Below are 20,795 nucleotides of genomic sequence, written 5' to 3' on the forward strand. Positions count from 1 at the left end.
GAATCTACATGTACAAAAATATAGTAGCTCTCTTCTTGGAGCAAAAAAAAAAGAAAGAAAAAAATTGAGGGGATGCCCATCAGTTGGGGAATGGCTAAGTAAACTGGTATGTGATTATGATAAAATATTATTGTTCTATGAGAAATGATGAACGGGATGCTTTCAGGAAAAAAAAAACTGGAAAATCCTCCAAGAACAAGTAATAGCGATGTTCTGGGATGATCAGTTGTAAATGACTTTGCTATTCTCAGCAGTACAAAGATCCACAACTGTTCTGAAGGATTTATGATGAAAAATCCTAGCCATACCAAAAGAAAGAATTGATTAAGTCTGAATACAGATTGAAGTATACTCTTTCTCTCTCTTTTTAACCTTTATTTTTCTTGATAATTTCTTGGGGGGGAGGAGTGAGAAATCTATGTTTTTTTTTTTTTCACAACATGACTTCTTTGGAAATGGTTTGCATAACTTCACATGCTGTTTCTCATTTGGGGTTGGGATGGAGATAAAGGAGAGAACTGGGAATTCAGAAGTTTTCAAAGCAAATGTTCAAAAAACTATTTTAACTGTAACTGAGGAAAATATCAAATAAATAAAGTAATTAACATATATAAGAAGTAAATAATCTGGCCTTATTGAGTTCCTTATAATGGGTCCTTAATATTTTTTCTGGATGTTATTGCTGCTGGTTTTGTCACAAATACTTGAAAATCTTTTAGTTCATTAAATATCCATTTTCCCCAATTCAGGATTATACTTAACTTTGTGGGTAAGTTGTCTTTGGTCAAAGACCTTGGTCTTGGTTTCAGCAGAATAATTACCATGAGAATAGTCAGGGATAAAGTCCAAAGTTTTTAATTTTCTCCTTCAGTCTTCCAGTCTGCTTCAGCAGTCTGCATATCTCAATGTAATGCCCTGCTTTCTAGAGCCCCCACACCATGCTAGATTAAAATATAGTGTCCAGACTAGCTCTCTGGATGATTTTGGGACCAGTCTGAGTCCTTGGTCTTAATGGAGAAGTGATGAAGGCAGGAGAGCCATCAGAGGCTGGTCAAGTCTTCTCCTCTGTGGTTTAGTTTGTCCCCAGTTTATATATTCTATTACAGTTAAATCAATTCATCATACTGAGTATAAACCAATCATTATATCATTAGGATACCATTATTTGTTGTAAGATTAAATCAATTATACTGAAGTAGAGAACTATTAATTACCATGCTAAACTAGATAACCATTGTCTCATCAATTCCTCTGAGTTAACACCTTGTTTCAAGTATATTCCTCCAGAGTTCTGGTTCTCTATACTGCTAGGTCTTATGTAATTCTTATTGTAGCTCCATGACATTTAAATTGTCTTTTTCTTGTTTCTTTCAATGTTTTCTTCTTAATCTGGGAGCTTTGAAACTTGGCTGTGATATTCCTATGCATATTCCTCTTGGAATCCCTTTCAGGTGGTTTCTGCTTTGCCTTCTTGTTCTACTAATTACTTGTAATATTATTTCAAGATCTTTTTCTTCATAATTTCCAAGTAATCCAAATATTCTTTTATTATTTCCCTTTGAGCTATTCTCCAAAGTAGTTATTTTCCTTTTTTGTTGTTATTTTTCTGATAAGATATTTCACATTCTATTTTATTTTTTCATTCTTTTGATTTTGTTTTATTCTTTCTTTGTATCTTAGAATTCTATTAACATCCCTTTGCCCAATTCTACTTTTCAAGGAATTATTTTCTTCCTTAAATTTTTGGTTCTATGTTTCAAATTGGTGGACTTTCTTTTCATAAATTTGTTTTCCTTGAAATGTTCCTATTTTTTCCTAATTTTTCCTTGATCTCACTTATTTGATTTTTAAAGTCCTTTTTAAGTTCTTGTAAGACATCTTTTTTTGTAGGTAATTAAGCACTTATAGTGTGAGATAATGGTCCTCTAAACATAATCTGATGGTGATGTAATGGAAAATTGGCATATGCTCAGTTCTTGTAGTGATGTAATTGTACTGAGGTATTTAAGGGCTGAGAGGACTAGGAACTGAGAGTCTCTCAAATGAAGAGTCTCTCAGCCAGAGACATTCCATTTTTGACCATCCTCCTAGTGGCTTTTCTGCCTCATGCACTCCTCCACTAAGATCAAGGCTGGTCCCGATGTCCTCCAGAAAGCTAGCCAGAACATTACATTTTGGTAATGTGGATGTAACACATCCAAATGTGGATGTAAGGACCTACACACTAAGCAGCTTGACTAATGCAATCATAAGTTCAGTGGAGAAGTGACCAGCAAATAGGGAGAGTAAACTATTCACTTTCATTTTTCAGCTAAAATAAGGCAAATACTAAAAAAAAAAAAAAAAAAAAAAAAAAAAAAAAAAAAAAAAAGAGCCTTCCCCATCCCAAGGGAAGTGTGTAACAAACATAGTTAAGTTAATAAAGGAGCAAGGTTTGTTGGTAACTTGGAAGCAGATCATTGAACTTTTAGATACATTAGAAAACATATCTCCTTGGTTCTCTAAGGAAGAAAAATCAGAGCCAAATAAGTGAAAACTGGTGAAAGAGCAACTAATTGAATATTACAACGATAATGGTCCTAATTCAATTCTTGAGGAAACATTCTCTATATATAACATAATACAATTAGCTATAAGGAATTACATAAGTTCTAAAATAAGGAAAAAGGAGAAAGAGCAGGAGGGGGATGGTACTGACAAAGCAGCTGAAAAGCATGAAGAATTGGACAAGAAAAAAGTTAAGTATAGTGCTGATGAAATTAAGGAGTTTGGTGCTTCTCAATCAGCACCACCCATGCAGCACTTTCTCCACCCCCTATGATATGATTACAAAAGGCACTAATTAAAGCTAAAAATGAAGGATAGGATATATCTGATTTAAAAATAGAAGCATACCTTCTGATTGAAGAGTTTGACTCTTCAGGTCAAGAAAAAAGAAAATGCACTCCATTTAATTTGGAAATTATCAAAGACCTGAAAAGGGGTTGCACTCTTTATGGTCTACATCATCTTATGTTAAAATGTTAATAGTGTTAATAGATAATTTGGCTTTTGAAGTTTTAACCCCTAATGATTGGAAATCTATAGCAAGGACATGTTTAGAATCTGACAAAACTTGTGACTTTCTGAAAATAGTGAATTCTGTAGAATACAAGTCCAATGAAAGAGGCAACCTGGAGTTAATATACCAATCACCTTTGATCGACTAATAGGTTTAGGTCCTTATGCAGACACTTTAGTGCAGATTAATTACCCTTTGACAGCATATGAGCAAATTGCTTCTGCCACTTTCAAAGCATAGGGCACCCTCCTAGGAAGACAAGATAGAGGGGAAGCCTTCACAAAAATAGCACAAAGTCCAAATGAACCCTTTGCTGATTTCTTGGGATGTCTGCAGACAGCTATCATATAAACTATTAGTGAAAATGTAGAACAGAAATTATCATAAGACAACTTGCTAAAAAAAAATGCTAATGAGGTTTATAGAAGAATTATACTAGTACTACACAAGGATGCTCCTGTCAAAGTGGGCACAAATATCTTTTATACCCAGGCTATGATGTAGACTTCTCAAGATCTGAACATGGAAAGACAGGGTCCCTCATGGCAAGAGACTTCCAGAGAGACTCATCAATGCTTTCAGTGTGGTAAAGTAGGGCATCTGAAAGCTCAATGTTGCCAGAGAAGACAGGTGGGAGAACAAGACCCAAAACCCCATGTCCAAAATGCAAAAGAGGCTTCTTTTGGGCATCAGGATGTAGAATGACTCAGGGAAATGGCAAGCAGGGCCCAGCTTCAAGGCCCCAGGCCAAAAACACTTGGGGCATGATGGCAGCCCATGTTACACCCAGAGAGTCTTTAGAAGTTCAGCACTCCAATATGATGAATCAGCTGAGAAGCAACCTGATGGGATAAGGGGATTGCAATTAGAGAGAATAGAGTTGTATGCAGCTGGGACTACTGAGATATTCCCTGGAGAGGTGAAATCTGTCCCTGTCCAGCCTATGGATCCTTTGCCTCCAAGCACAGTAGACTTGACCATTTCACCTCCCGAGAGTGCTTACAAAACAGTGTTTATCCATACACTGACTTGGAAAACTGAGGAATATGTAGCTAATATCCCAGTCACTACCAGGAGAAGTAGTAGCATCAGGTTTATTGATACAGACTCCTAATAGGCAATCTGGGGATATTTGCCCAGATTTTGACTCCTAACAACAGAATCCAGGAATATTCTAGACTGCAGCTGTTACAGCTGACTGACTTATGCTCACTATCTATATAAATGGCATACTATTAGAAGGGTTGATAGACACAGGTGCAGATCATACAGTCATTAAAGGTGCCAGCTGGCTCAGTCATTGGCCAAAGATTAAGGCAGACACCTATATGTCTGGCGTAGGAGGATCAATGGCAGGTGAAGTTAGTACTACCTCTTTGAGATGGATATTTGGAGGTGAAACAAGAGTTTTTACTCCTTTTGTAGTTGACAAAATCCTCATCAATCTATGGGGAAGAGACATCTTACAATAGTTAGGATTACAAATAAGTATTTTGGTTTTTTAGGCAGGACTGCTGTTGAAGGCCTGCCTGCACTCTCACCGGTTCCCATTCAATGGAAAACTGATACACCAATATAGGTAGAACAGTGGTCCTTACAAAGTGAAAAAATTCAGGCCTTATTAGATGTAGTTGTACTACAACAACCAAGCAACTTGACCAAGTTTTTACATCCTCCTCTAAGTACTTGGAATTCCCCTGTATTTGTTGTTAAAAAAAAAAAAGAAAGAAAGAAAGAAAGAAAGAAAGAAAGAAAGAAAGAAAGAAAGAAAGAAAGAAAGAAAGAAAGAAAGAAAGAAAGAAAGAAAGAAAAAAGAAAGAAAGAAAGAAAGAAATCTGAAAAATGGAGGATGCTTGTATTGTCCTGGTTAGCTCTCTGGAGGACCTCAGGATTAGTCAGAGTCAGGATCAGTCAAAATCCTTGGTCTTTAAGAGGAGAAGTGAAGAAGGCAGGCAAGCTGCCATATGGTCATCAAAGATGGATCCTGGACTCTGGAGTCTGGAGCCTGAAGTTTTCCCTGCTGAGAGTGCTGACAGAGAGACTATGACTGTCTCCCTCAGCCCTCCAATCCTTCCCTACCATTACCTCACCACAACACATTCAGCAAATGCCAATCATGAGGAGAGCCATCACATCACCATATCATCTAAGTATGTTTATAGAACTATTATTTCACATTGAGTAGCTACTTAGCCTTAAGTACTTTGCTGTTTTAGATTCAAGTACACCTTTTTCAGAGTTCCAGCCCTCTGCAATCCTTCCAGCTCTCTACAGACTCTGACTGATTTAAGAAAAGTAAATGAACAGATGGAAACTATGGGAACTCTTCAGCCTGGACTTCCCTCTCCTACTCAATTACCAGAGAATGGCCTCTTTGGATTATAGACATTAGAGATTGTTTCTATTCTATCCCTCTGGATAAGGAGGATATGAAAAGATTTGCCTTTTCAGTGTCCAGCATTAATTTAGCTGAGCCTTATAAGAGATTCAAACGGACACTTTTGCCACAAGGAATGAAAAATAGCCCTACTACGTGTCAAATGTATGTGGCTGCTACTTTTACTCCAGTAAGAAAAGCATTTCCAAAAGTTATGTTGTTACATTACATGGATGATATCTTGGAGTGTGCACCTGAGGAGCAAATGTTAGAAGCATATCTATAAAAGACCATAGAAACACTAAGGAACTACAAATTGCATATAGCTCCAGAAAAAAAATCAAAGACATGCTCCTTTTCAATATTTAGGATATGAAGTATATCCTAAGGTGCTTGCAGTACAAAAGCTTTAAGAACAGAGAAGTTGAACACCTTAAATGACTTTCAGAAATTGATAGAACATATCCAATGGATGTGCCCAGTCTTAGGCTTAACTACCTATCAATTACAATCATTATATGACATTTTAAGGGGAGACAATACTTTAAACTCACCACACCAGCTTGCAAAAGAAGCTCAAGAGGCTTTGAGAGAAGTTGAACTACCTTTATCCAGTGTGGTTGAAAAAGTTACTTAAAAACCCTTGAAAATACCAGTTTTTGCTATAAAAGAGGCATCCACAGCAGTCCTTCATCAAAGAGACAGTGTGATAGACTGGGTGAACCTCCCAGGACAAACAGAACAAAGTCTTACTCCTTACCCAGTGCTTGTGGCTAGAATCTTATTAAAGGCCATTAAGCGAGCAGTACAATTATCTGGGATAAGACCTGACAAGATATACACCTTTCATATCAATGCACAAATTAATGTATGCTGTGAAACCATCCCAGAGTGGCAAATTTTGTTGGCTACAGCTCCAAATTTTACACATGGGTCTTCATTAAAGATAATCCAGCTATTACATAATTAGCCATTAATTTTTGAAGAAAAAGTTTCTAAAGTTCCTCTTAAAGGATCAACTATTTTTACAGATGCATCCAAACATAACATTTTGCTGTATACTCTCATGACTTAATTGTAAAGAGAGTAGTTAGAACTCCTTTTCAATCCATTCAGCAGAATGAATTGTATGCAATCATGCTGCCTCTTATTATTCCAGGAGAGGTAAATATAATATCTGATTCAGCCTATTCAGTAGGTGTGGTACAAAGAATTACCACAGCCCAATTAAAATTTGTAGCTTCTAATATATATCAGCTTTTGAAGGAATTATAAGAGCAAGTGAGAAAGCATCAAGGTAAGATTTATATCTTGCATGTCTACTCTCACAGTGGGCTTCCAGGGCCTATTTTTATGGAAATTCAAAGGCAGATAGCCTTTTAACTATGTTAACCAATACTCCTTTATTCCAGGCAGCCTAAGAATCTCATTCTAAATATCAAAAGGCTGCTCAAGCTTTACATTTGCAATTTGGGATAAAAAAAGAGGAAGCTGGGAGCATAATAAAAGCCTATACAGCTTGTCTTCCTTTCAACGCTCCTACGGTCCCTTCATTGAAAAACCCTTGTGGTTTGAGACCCAATGAAATCTGGCAAATGGATGTGACCTATTATAAATTTACTTTTGCAATACCAGCAACAAAAGAGACAGCCCAAGTAGTCACTAAATTTATTATACAAGCTTTTGCAATTATGGGTGTGACACAAGCAATAAAAACAGATAATGGACCTGCAGATACTTCCAAATATTTTGCACACTTTTGTGCACAGTATCAGATTCTACACCCCACTGGCATACTCTTTAATCCTCAAGGACAGAAATAGTACAGAGGAGAAACAGAGACATCAAGATGCTCCAGACCCCTACATTATCTGTGAGATAACTTTCCAAGATTGAGGCTGCCTCCCCATCCCAACTGCCTCTAGGTCTTTTTTTATTATTGTTGATGCTGAAGAGTTACCCTGAAAGTATTTGCACTTCACTCTGGTCTAACCTTTGTCCCTAGAGGTCAGGTCTTTTCTGGATCTTCTTAGGTTGCCTTAACAATTGGTTTACTCTGATTTTTCTTTATTTCCACTACTCTACATCCCCCCTGAGGCAATTTCTGGAGAAAATTTGGAGACCCAAAAGTTTTTTAATCTACTCTTCCATCTTCTCAGAATCTTCTTCCCAATACATTTTTTTTTTTTTTTACTTCTATACCATGGCTCTTCTCAATGATGATACATTGAAAAACAGTGCATAAGTTTCCTCTCTGATTTGACAGGTTAATAGTTGGGTATGAAATTTTAAAATAACATATAATTTGGTAAAGAAGATGCTGTTTAATTTACATAAAGTATTCTCTCCCTCCTCAAATTTCCCTGGCGTCCTTTTCACCCCCCCATCCCCACCCCCACCAAATTTCCATTCTCCCTATCTATCAATGAATAAGTTGTATCCATCCCACACCTGATTGAATGTAAAACTGTGCCAATCATCAAAACTTGCTCTGCTAAGTATTTTCATGTGCCATGTTCTCCCAAGGCAGTTGCTGAAGGATGATTGGTAAATATCTTTTATATTATATGTCTGTGAACTTCCCTTAGTTAATTGTAGAAAGACCTGTAAGTGCCTCATTTCATTGCAACATGAAACCTAAACTAATAGGGTATTAGTCAAGTCAGGCCGGACCATAAGAACATTCATCACACTTTACCTTGTGTTATATTGATGAGGTTTGAATCCCCTCAATTCCTGGTGGTGATGAGATTAGTGGCAATAAGAGAGTTGTTAAAATCCCCTTCAATCACAGGTTTAAAAGTGAAAGAATTCACTTATTCCCAAATAAGTGAATGTTATGAAATGAAATGAAAATGTATAGTTGGATAGTAATCAGTTTGCTAAGAAACTGACTTCTATAGTGGCAGAACCCTATTGGGAAATGGAATTTGGTGCTAAGAATGCTCAGTGGGCAGGGTCCTAGCAAATTGTTTAGGCCATCTGTGAAGAAGCTTAACTGAAGGAAGCTGTTATATGGTCATTCTGGTGGGGAGGTAGGACAGCCTGAGCTGATCAGAGCAGGGTGTGTATTCATTGCAAGGTCATCCACTCCTCAAGGAAAGAGATAGACTCTCAGACCCAACATAGGAGCTAGAAGGAATTTATGGATCATCTTATCTAATCCTTTCATCCTATAGATGAAAAACTTGAGACAACACCAGCGAAAGGTGACTTGCACAAAATTGTTGCAATGGTAGCACTGGGGTAATTGAGCTTAGGTCCTCTGAACCAAGCATCCAGTTCACTTCCCATTGGAATGAATCATGTTCCTCAGCCTTTAATAAGAACATAGGATTATATTATTGATTCTATCAATCAACTGACAGAATTTACATCCTCTATTTCTAAGCCTACTTGCATCCTTCTCTCTCCCTTTCTTAGGTTTAATCTTCTTGGGACAGTTTTTTGGATATTGTTTGTCCCCTGAGGGAATTCTGGAGCTCCCCATTCAATCATCCCTGGAGGGAAAGAGCTCAAGAAGAGTAAGGCTCATCTGGAAAGTTTACTCAAGGAATAAGATCAACTATCTTGACTTGACTACTGTAGATAAGAGATAGCTCCCTGGAGGGCCTCAGGGTCTGCCGGAGTCAGGATAAATCAAAGTCTTTGGTCTTCAGGGAGAGAAGTGAAGGAGGCAGGCAAGCTGTCAGGAGGCTTGCCAAAGATGTATCCTGGATTCTGGAGTCCAGAGTCTCCAGCCTCTTTCCTCCTTGTCCTGCTACCAAGTGCCTCTCACTTCTCTCCCTCCATCCTCCAATCCTTGCCTACAATTATCTTACCACCAAACATTCAGCAAGCACCAATTGTGAGGAGAGCCATCATCTAAATATATGCTAATAGACCATCTTCTCATGTCAAATAGGTAGCCTTAAGTGCTCTCTTGTCTGATTCAGAGTTTCAGCCCTGTACAGATTACCCTGTGCTTTTTTTTTCTCCTACACCTCTGTGTCTTGCTAAAAGTGTAATATTAGAGAAACTGAGGCAAGATAGAGATTAGAGAGTTTTTAATATTTTATTTGAGAGGGAGAGATTTGCTGGGGGCAAAATAGGATCCATGTTGACCCTCCACAAACTGAATGGGACTTGAGTCTTAAAGCATTCAGCAATGAACGAAAAATTCCAGGGATTTTTATAGGACTTCAGTGATAAGGAGAGATAAAGGCAGAGTTGGGGGAGAGGGGGGCGGTAGAGCAGTGGTGAGTGGGAACTTTTCAGGAAGGAACCATAAATTCAATTCTGACAGGTTGGGAGTAAGGATTATAAATTCTGATAAGGTGGGAGTGAAGAAGGTAGTCAAGCTAGAAACTGGAATAAGAGAGATGAAAGTTCCAGCTAAGTATCTGAGATGAGCCATCTTCTCTATGGAATGCTAATGGTCAGGGCTCTCAGCCCTAATTTATATCAGTTCTTTTTTTTTTTAATAACTTTTTATTGACAGAACCCATGCCAAGGTAATTTTTTACAGCATTATCCCTTGCACTCACTTCTGTTCCGATTTTTCCTCCCTTCACTCCCCTCTCTCAGATGGCAAGCAATCCTTTACATGTTAAAAAGGTTACAGTATATCCTAGATACAATATATTTGTGCAGAACTGAACAGTTTTCTTGTTGCACAGGGAGAATTGAATTCAGAAGGTAAAAATAACTCGGGAAGAAAAACAAAAATGCAAGCAGTTTATATTCATTTCCCAGTGTTCTTTCTTTGGGTATAGCTGCTTCTGTCCATCCTTGATCAATTGAAACTGAATTAGCTCTCTTTATTGAAGAGATCCACTTCCATCAGAATACATCCTCAAACAATATCGTTGTTGAGGTATATAATGATCTCCAGGTTCTGCTCATTTCACTTAGCATCAATTCATGTAAGTCTCTCCAGGCTTCTCTAAAATCATCCTGCTGGTCATTCCTTACAGAATAATAATATTCCATGATGTTCATATACCACAATTTACTCAACCATTCTCCAATTGATGGGCATCCATTCATTTTCCAGCTTCTAGCCACTACAAATAGGGCTGCCACAAACATTTTGGCACATACAGGTCCCTTTCCCTTCTTTAGTATCTCTTTGGGGTATAAGCCCAGTAGAAACACTGCTGGATCAAAGGGTATGCACAGTTTGATAACTTTTTGAGCATAGTTCCAAATTGCTCTCCAGAATGGCTGGATGTCTTCACAATTCCACCAACAATGATCAGTGTCCCTGTTTTTCCACATCCCCTCCAACATTCCGCATTATCTTTCCCTGTCATTCTAGCCAATCTGACAGGTGTGTAGTGGTATCTCAGAGTTGTCTTAATTTGCATTTCTCTGATTAATAATGATTTGGAGCATATTTTCATATGGCTATAAATAGTTTTAATCTCTTTGAGAATTTATATCAGTTCTAATGGTCAGGAAGGAGGGTTGCCATTGAGGCAGAACAATTCAGGAAAACTTAGAACAATTAAAGGAAACTGTGGCATAACAAAAGATACCACAGACAATGAAGTAATATCAATACTAAACATATATGTACTGAATGATACAGCATACAAATTTTTCTAAGAAGTTAAATGAGTTACAGATGGAAATAGAAAAAGTATACTAATAGAAAGCCTCAACTTTCCCTCTCATTTAGTTCCTCTCAGAACTAAATAAATTTGACTAAAAATAAACAATAAATTTCAGAATTTTAGAAAAATTAGATATGATAGACCTCTAAAAAATTGAATGGGGATAGAAAGAAATATACCTTTTTTTTCCCCAGTGGTACATGGCACCTTCAAAAAGAGTGACTATGTATTAGTCCATAAAAATCTCACAATCAAGTGCAAAAAGGCAGAAATATTTAAATAAATCCTTTTTTATGGTGATGCAATAAAAGTCACATTCTATAAAGGGCAGTGGAAAGATAGATTAAAAATTAATTGGGAACTAATTTAATCTGAAAGACTCAGTAGTTTATAAAATAAACCATAGATACAATCAATAATTTCAGTTCTCTATATATGTGAGAAATGAAACTTTTATCAGTCTTGCTCCAATTTTTTTTTTTTTTTTTGCTGTTACTTCATTGTCTTTGATACTCTTTAGCAAAATGGATATTCCCTGATTATTTCTTTTTAAATCAATCTATTTTTAAAATATTTTTTCTGAGATGGTGATTGTTAATCCTGCCTTTTTAAATTCAGTTGAAGCTGATTAAGTTTTCCTACAGCCCTTTACTTCCTGTGTTTTTTCTTCTTCAAGCATCTCTTGTTAGCAATATATTATTGGATTCTTATTTCTAATCCAGTCTGCTATCTGCTTCATTTTATGAGTAAGCTAATCCTATTCACATTCACTGTTATGAGGACTGTGTATCTTCCTCCATCCCAATTTTTTCTATTTCTTCTTTTCTTTTTTTATACAACCCTCCTCAAAACTCTATTTTACTTTTAAACACTGCCTCCCTCAATCTATCCTTCCTTTTGTCATTTTTACTTTTTCTTTTTTCCTTCCCCTTCTATTTCCTTATTAGGCAAAGGAGATTTCTATAAACAATCATCTATATGTGTATGTTTTCTCCCTTATTTGAACCAATTACAATGAAGATAAGATTCAAACATTGCCCATCCCATCCTATTTTTTCTTCCACTGTAAAAGCTCTTCTTTGTACACATCTTTTATGAGAGATAATTTTCCCCATTCTATCTTACTCTTCCCCCTTCTCCCAATGCATCTTTTTTTTTCTCACCTTCACTTTTTTGGAAATAATTCCAACATAATTGACTCACAAACATGCTACCTTTTAAAATATTTTAAAGTTGCATATATCAGCTTCCCATATGGGAATGTAGGCATTTAAATTCTATTGAATTCTTTATGATTACTTTTTCATGTTTATGTTCCATACTTCTTTTGGATTTTGTGGCCAAATATCAATTTTTAAAATTCAATTCTGATATTCAATTTTACTAGATAGTTGATTTTTGGTTGTATTTCTCTTTTCTTCTGGAATATATTCCAAATCCTTATTTCTTTGATGTGAAAGCTGCTATATTTTGTATTATCCTGACTTTATGATATTTGAATTGTTTCTTTTTGGCTTCTTGCAACATTTTGTCCTTCACCTGTATACCTTTTGATATAGCAATATAAGTACTAAGTCTGCATCCCAAAGGAGAGAAAAAACAAAAATGAAAAGGATCTATCTATATAAAAATATTTATAGCAGCTCTTTTCTCAGGAAAAAAAATTGAAATTGAGTGGAGATCCACCAATTGGGTAGTAGCTGAATAATTGTAGTATGTCATTATGATGGAATACTATTGTGCCAGGAAAATGATGAGCAGGATGACCTCAGAAAAACCTGAAAAGATTTACATGAGTTGATGCAAAGTGAAATTAACCATGTACAAAATAACAATAGTTTAAGAATTTCAGTTGTGAATTACTTAACTATTCTCAGCAATACATTGCTCCAACTCCACTCTGAAGAATTTATGATGAAAAATGCTATTCATCACCAGAGAAAGAATTGAATGTGTCTGAATACAGATCAAAGCATACCTTTTAATTTTTATTTTTCTTGAGTTGTTTTTGTGTGTTTTCTTTCACAACATGACTATTCTGGAAATTTTTTACATGATTACACATGTATAATCTATATCAAATTTCTTGACTTTTCAGTGGAGGAGAGAGATTTAGAAAGGGAGGAAGGATATAATTTGTAACTCAAAGTTTTAAACATTAGTGTTAAAATTTCTAGTTTCCAGAACTGTTGTTTTCTAATGAAATAATTCTCATTTTATTCTATTTTTTAAAAAATTCCGTTGACTTTATTTGATTGTTGCTTGGTGTCTAGTGGAATCATTGCTTCCACTTGCTCAATTCTAATTTTTTGAGTAACTATTTTCTTCAATGAACTTTTATATCTTTCCATTTATCCAATTCTGCTTTCTAAGGAGTTCTTTTCTTCAGTGCATTTTTGTGCCTCTTTCACAAAACTATTAATTTTCTTTTCATAATTTTGTGAGGAAGTGGGGCCAAGGTGAACTAAAGACAAACACTTGTTTAAGCTCTCCCAAATTTCCCTCTGACAATATAACAATTTTAAAATAATACCTCAAAATGAACTCTGGGATAGCAGAATCAACAAAATGGCAAACTACTTTGTTATCTCTGCCAAGAAAATGCCAAAATGAGAAAGAGAGAAGACTTTAAAATGATAATAATAACAATAGACAATGAAGTAATATCAATACTAAATATCATAGCCTCCAAATCTTAAGGGAATATTAAATGTGTTGCAGGAGGAAATAGGCAATAAAAATATACTAGATGGGAACTTCAGTAGTAGATAAATCCAACAACAACAACAAACAAGAAAGAAGTTATGGAAAAATTATAGAATTTTAGAAATGTTAGATATAATAGACCTCTGGAAAAAACATGAAAGATAATAGAAAGAAATACATATTTTTCTCAATGGTACATGGCATCTACACAAAAACTGACCATTTATTAGGACACACAACCTTTATAACAATATAGAGAAAAGCAGAAATAGTAAAAGCACTCTTTCCAGATAATAATGCAATAAAAATTACATGTAATAAAGCACTGTGGTATGATAAATTAAAAATTAATTGGAAACTGAATAATCTAATCCTAAAGAATTACTAGATAAAAGCATAAATCATAGAAATAATAAAACATTTCAGTAAAGACAATGACTATAATGAGACAATATATCAAAATTTATTGGATGCAAGCAAGGCAGTACTTAGGGGAAATTTTATATTTCTAAACATTTACATTAATAAAATAGAGGAAATGCAGATCAATGAAATGGGCATGCAACTAAAAACACTAGGAAAATAATAAATTTAAAAGCCTCACTCAAATATCAAATTGAAAATCCTGAAAATCAAAGGAGAGATTAAAAGAATTGGAGTAAGAGAAAAAGCATTGGTCAATATGATTTTTTAAAAGAAGAAAACCAAATTATTAGTATCAAAAATTAAAAGGATCAATTCACCACCAAAAAAAGGATATTAAATCAATTATTAGGAGCTAATTTGCTTAATCATATGCCAATAATTCTAACAATCTAAATGAAATGAATGAATATTTACAAAAAATACAAATTGTCCAGATTAACAGAAGATAGGATAGAGTATGTAAATAACTCTATCTTTGAAAAAGAAATTGGGGGCAGCTAGATGAAGCAGTGGATTGAGTACTGGCCCTGAAGTCAGAAAGACTTGAGTACAAAAGTGACCTCAGACACTTAATCCTTTCTAGGTGTGTAACACAGGACAAGTCACTTAACCCCAATTACCTCATATAAAAAGAAAAAAAAGAAAGAAATTGAAAATTCACCAACAACTCCCTAAGAAAAAATTCACCAGATGGATCTATAAGTAAATTCTACAAAACATTTAAAGAACAATTAATTCCAATACTATATAAACTCTTTGGAAAAATAAACGAAGAAGTCTTAACAAATTCTTTTTATAACACAAATATGGTGCTAATACCTGAACCAAGAAGAACTAAAACAGAGAAAGAAAATTATAGACCAATTTCCTTAATGAATATTGATGCAAAAGTTTGAAATAAAATACTGTCAATGAGATTACAGAAATATATCACAAATGACCAGGTGGGATTTATACCAGGAATGAAAGCCTGGTTTGGCTTTAGCAAAATTCAGTATATTTGATCATATCAATAACAAATTAATAAAAATTGTGATTTTCTCAATAAGAAAGAAAATTTTCTCAGAAGTTTTTTTGCCAAAATATAATATTCATTCCTATTTCTCATTTCTATTTTTAAAACATTAGAATGCATAATGGATCTTTCCTTAAAATGACAACTAGTATCTATCTAAACTCATTAGCAAACATGATTTCTAATGAAGATAAGCTAGAAACTTTCCCAATAAGATAAGGGGAGAAACAAAGATGCCTATTATTACTACTATTATTCAATATTATATTAGATATTCTAGCTATAGTAATAAAAGAAGAAAAATAAATTGAAGGAATTAGAATTAATAATGAGCAACAAACTATGGTACTTTGTAGATGATACGATAGCATACTTAGAGAATATTAAAGAATCCATGAAAAAACTATCTGAAAAAGTTCATACCTTTTGACCCAGAAATATTATTACTAGGTTTATAGATGTGAGTAGGAATCCAGAACTATTAGCCCTCCTCCCCCTCTGTGTCAGTTCTTTCTCTTGCACCTCATTTGTATAAGATAATTACTCTTTTTATCTTTTCCTATACAGTTTTGCTCTTTTGGAATCATCATATTCAGTTCTACCCCAATCTTTCTTTCAAACTACCCAGTTACTACTGACAATCTTAGACATACTGTTTGTATTTCTATATATAAAAAGTAAACAGTTTAGCTGATTGAGTCCCTTGTAATTAGTCTTTGGTGTTTACTTATATATTTTTTGGATCCTATATATCAAATTTCTATTAAGTTCAGATCTTTTTGCAACAAAATCCTGAAAGTCTGGCAATTTATTGAATATCCATTTTTTTGGTTCAGAATTATGCTTAACCTTGCTAGAGATGATATTTACAGCCATAGCCCCAGTTCTTTTCTTAAAAGCAGCACTATCCCTACATTGAAATGTCTGAGGACTCTACAAAAAGAAAGGGTATCAGACTTTGCAATTATAAATTCATTGGCCACATGTATTCACTTAATTTCTATCATATTATAAGTTTGTGCTTACTTTCTCATGAATGCTATCTGTAACTGAGACAGAGAAGAGTCTAAGTTTATGATGAGAAATGTTGTTTTACTTTCCTAAGCTAATGTATCTATTGTCTGAGGTTTAATAAACCAAATACCATTGGGAGTCATGAGTTATAGTGTTAAGTATAAGTATAGACAGGATATTCTCCATGAAACCTGAAATAGCAATGAACTTCCAGAAACCCAATAATATCTCATAGAGTGATATAACAACATCAAAATGGGATAATATCTGCCCTCGAGAAGCTTCCATTCTGTAGGGTAAGAGATGTAAAATGTCCATTGAACGAGATGAAATCTCTCAAGACAGTTGTGAAAATCAAGTAAGGCTTCATCTACTTCAGAGTTGAAGAAGGTCTGAAGGTCCTTGAGCATTGACTCAAGGACATCCCTAAGTCTCCTTCCTGCTATCCTCCCATGACATCATTTTCTCCTACTTCAATCAAATATGGGCAACATGTACTTATTGGCCAAGTTCAATTTCTTGGGTAGTTCCTGAGTTTAGAATGTAAGATCCTGAGCCAATGAGGATGAGGGTCAATGGTGGGATTGGGTGGTTGCGTTAGGGACTATTTAAAGTGTCAAACCTGTCCCAAAAGGTGCCTCCTCCCTTCAATTGCTTGCTTGGCAGGAGGGATGCTGATTCTCCAGAGAACGTATGATAAACTTTTGCTTTGCTCCTAGAGATCTCTCCAGCTTTTTATTAAATGGTGACCCTTCACCATTCTGAGCCATGTACCATGAATACTTATAATTTTAAAAAAGACAAAATGATGGAGATAGATTAGCCAGTGCTCTAGGAAGTCTAAGGAAAGAAAACACTTTCAATGCAATACAGAGAATCTTTTTTTCCTTTTTCTTTTTAAAAATTTCTTTGTTCAGTCCTTTAAATAAGTCACCAAAAAACAGTGTTAGCCTTGGAAAGCAGAAAAAAAAAATCTATAGTATCATTTCTTAAGAATAGTGCTAAAGAAAAGACTCTGGGCCAGAAGTTAGGAACCCTGGGTTCAAAGAACCACTCACCTGACATTTGACTTGAGGCAATTCCCTTTTGTTCCTTGGAAGTTAGTCTCCTTCTTTATTAATTAAATAGATGGAATGAGATAAATCTGTTATCAATACCCCTTTAATGCTTAGGGCCACGTTGAGTACATAGATGATCACTTGACTCATTGGAAAGATAACGGGATTAGAGTCAAAGGGTTTCCATTCAATTTTCATCTCTATTATTTATTATCTGCATGATGTTGTGACACTTAACAACTTTTTGCCTCAGTTTCCTCAACTGTGAAATGATCAGAGTTGGACTAGATGATTTCTGTGGTTTCTTCCACCTTTAAATCTATAATCTCATGATCTTAAAAGTCCTTCCTAGTTATGACATTCTAGTTGTTATAGTCCTTTTTGGATTTGACATGTCAAGAGTCACAAATACAAATACCATCTGAATGTATCAATATAGTACATCAATGTGGCACAGTTGATAGAGATCTGGGCCCAGAGTTAGGAAGAAATGATTTCAAATCCAGCCTCAGATGCTTACTAGTTGTGTACTATGGGCAAATCATTCAACATTGTTTCCTCAACAATAAAATGGGAACCATAATACCTCCTACAATTGTGAAGATAAAGTGAGGTAATAATTGTTAAATGTTTACCATAATGCCTGATATATAGTGGATACTTAATAAATGCTTACTTCCTTTCCTCTCTCCCCTTTCCCTAATATTCTGTACAGATTTATTTCTTCTGCCCTCTGCCAGTCATACAGGGAAACTGAACCTCTGAGAAAGGAGAAAAAAAAACTCCAGGTCACAAACTTGTCTCATGGTTCCAGGTTAGACCCTCCTGATTTTTGGCTTGGGGACTATTCCACTATAAGGCAAGCTAGTATCTTTGCTAAATTGAGTTTTTTTTTTTAACCTAAAAAAAAAAAAAACCTTTCAGGTCAGGAACAGAAAAATAAAGTCAGTGAGTGTTTTCTTTGGTATACAAGGATCCCACAGCTTGATTCAGTGCAAAGAACCTCAATTTGCTAGTCAGAGGAGTTCAAATACAACTTCTGACCCAATCTGTGTGACCTTCAGCAAACTGATTAGTCTTGATTTGCACAATTGTAAAAGGAGGAAGACCAGAATAAATGATCTGTCTCTCAGGTCCCTCTTGGTTCTGGATCTTTGAACTACTTTAGTCACAACAGAACTCTAATCTCTGACCTTCATACACAGAGAGCCAATCTAAAGTGGCAGATACTGTTATCTCTGTCTTGCCAACACCCAGTGTCTACATGGGACTATCAGGGAGGCAGAAAGAAAAGAGGGGACAGAGGTTGAAAAGGCAGAGAAAGAACTATTTCTGCCAACCATAAAAAAAAAAGGAAAAACATTTCCACACAGGCCCTTTCCTATCATTGATTCTTAGTCATTGTCCTTCTTTCAGCACAAGATCTTTAGGATTTTTAAAACAAAAATTTTATCATTACATTTAATTTTTACACTTCTCTTTCAACATTTATTCCTTCCTCCTTGGAATTGAGATTTTTCACCCCACCTCTCTTTTCAGCCCCTTTCCAATAGCTGTCTTCCTCCGTCATCAAAGCAGATAATATTTGTAAATGCTTAGCATAGTGCCTGGCACCTCCTAGGTGTTTAAAAATATTTGCACTTTCCTTTCTTCCATCCTATCCATTATAATGTGGTCCAGAGACTTAATCCTTTTAACAATCAAAGAAAAAGTGAAAGAGGGAAAGGTAGTTCAGCAAAATTAATCAACACAGCCACAGTCTCACAGTGTATGCAGCATTCCACAACTGTAGATCCCTATCTTGCTGCAAAGAAAGGAGAAATGTACATTTTTCTCCCTTTTTTCTATGACCTGGCTTGAGCATTAATCACAAAGTCATCAATTTACTTTCTATTCTTTCCATTTCCATTGTTGTGGTCATGCTATATATTATTTTCCTGTTGCTGTTCACTTCATACTGCATCAGTTTCTATTGGTCATCTGATGCTCTTCATTGTCTTCAAGATTCCTAATGAGGCAGTCTGTAAGCACATGCCTTTGGACCCTGACAAACTTAGACTCACTCAATCTGGTGGCCCAAGAGAAAAGAGCTCAGAGTCCAAGTCCTCATTGTAGTAAGGAGGAAATGAATCTTACAGAGATACTTTTATCTCTACCTGCCTACTCTCTCCTGCCTCATTGGAGAGCTGGCTCATAGCAGACAGGAAGAGGTCATCTTCCTCTCTCCCTTAACCTTTCAACCACCAACCCCAATGTAGCACGTAGGAGGATTCCATAAGTGTTGGCTACAGATGGCCCATCTAGGGCAATGTCCACTTCTCTTCAAATGCTGGCTAGGGCTTGGTTGTGTGGAACTTTAAATGCTAAATAGAATAATTTCTATTTTATATTGGAGGCAACAGCCAAACACTAGGTTGATTAGCTAAGGCAGTTAGGTGGCACAATGGATGGAGTGTACTAGGCCTAGAATCTGGAATACTTATCTTCTGGAGTTCACATCTGGCCTCAGACACTTATTAACTGTGTGACCCTGTCATTTAACCTTGTTTGCTTCCTCAACTATAAAATAAGCTGAAGAAGGATAGAAAATTACTCCAGTATCTTTGCCAAGAAAATTTCAAATAAGGTCACAAAGTTGGATATGATAGAAAACACTGAACAACAATAATGATTAAGTAATAGATTTACATGATCGAGTGTATGTTTATAGAAAATTTTATTGATAATAATGTGTAGGATGGTTTGAATGAGGAAAGACTTGAGGCAGAGAAACCTCAAGGAGGTAAGAGGTGATGAGGGCCTCAACTAGATTGGTATCTATGAGTGGACAGAAGGACTAGACAGGAGAGGTAAGAAGATAAAAACTGTTATTTGGCAGTTGGTTGTATACAAGAGGTGAAAAAGAGGGAAATTGAGGAGAAGGTGGGAAAGTTGAATTCTGCAGAAATTTGGAAGATTGTGTGTGGAAAGGTGAAGAACTTACAGATTAAGCACATATTGATCAGAGACTATTAGCTAAAGTAGATCAAGCCTATAGGCTTCAGTTTCAGTCTCTCTGGAGTCATGGGATTTTAGATAAGGCCTGGACTACATTCCATTGTCCAAAGAAGGGATTAAAAACATATACGTGGCTGAAGAAGCTGTACATCACTTTGTCTGCTACATTCCACTGACCAAATAGGGGAATAAAGGTTTATGTGACCAATCACAACATATAGAGGGTGAGATTTGGGAAGTTCTTTGTCTGAAATATATAAAAGCTATGAACATTTTCAAGGGAGTGGCCTATCCTACTGTGAAATTTGGCTCACAGACCAGGATGGGGTCTGCTTCTTGAGATTCTAATAAATAATTCTGCTTTCTATGAGTGGTCTCTGTAGTAGTCAATTTGGGTAGGCCTTTTTGTCCCAAACAGTTGGGGGCTCTCTGGGATGGGGTTTTTGGGGGAGATAGTTGTGCACTCCAAACAGGGACAGGAACCTACAGAGCAGTTTTCTCCATGGTCTCTGGCTCAGGGTGAGCAGCCTTCCTCCCCTCTTAG

General features: G+C 35.7%; 1 long non-coding RNA gene across 1 annotated transcript in view; it reads left to right on the forward strand.

The window, feature by feature from the left end:
- Positions 1-20,795, forward strand: part of LOC127545288 (uncharacterized) — a 116,093-nt gene that overhangs the window by 46,342 nt on the left and 48,956 nt on the right. The window lies entirely within an intron of this gene.

The sequence above is a fragment of the Antechinus flavipes genome, chromosome 1 (genome assembly GCF_016432865.1).
Source record: "Antechinus flavipes isolate AdamAnt ecotype Samford, QLD, Australia chromosome 1, AdamAnt_v2, whole genome shotgun sequence".
In the NCBI taxonomy this organism is placed as follows: Eukaryota; Metazoa; Chordata; class Mammalia; order Dasyuromorphia; family Dasyuridae; genus Antechinus; species Antechinus flavipes.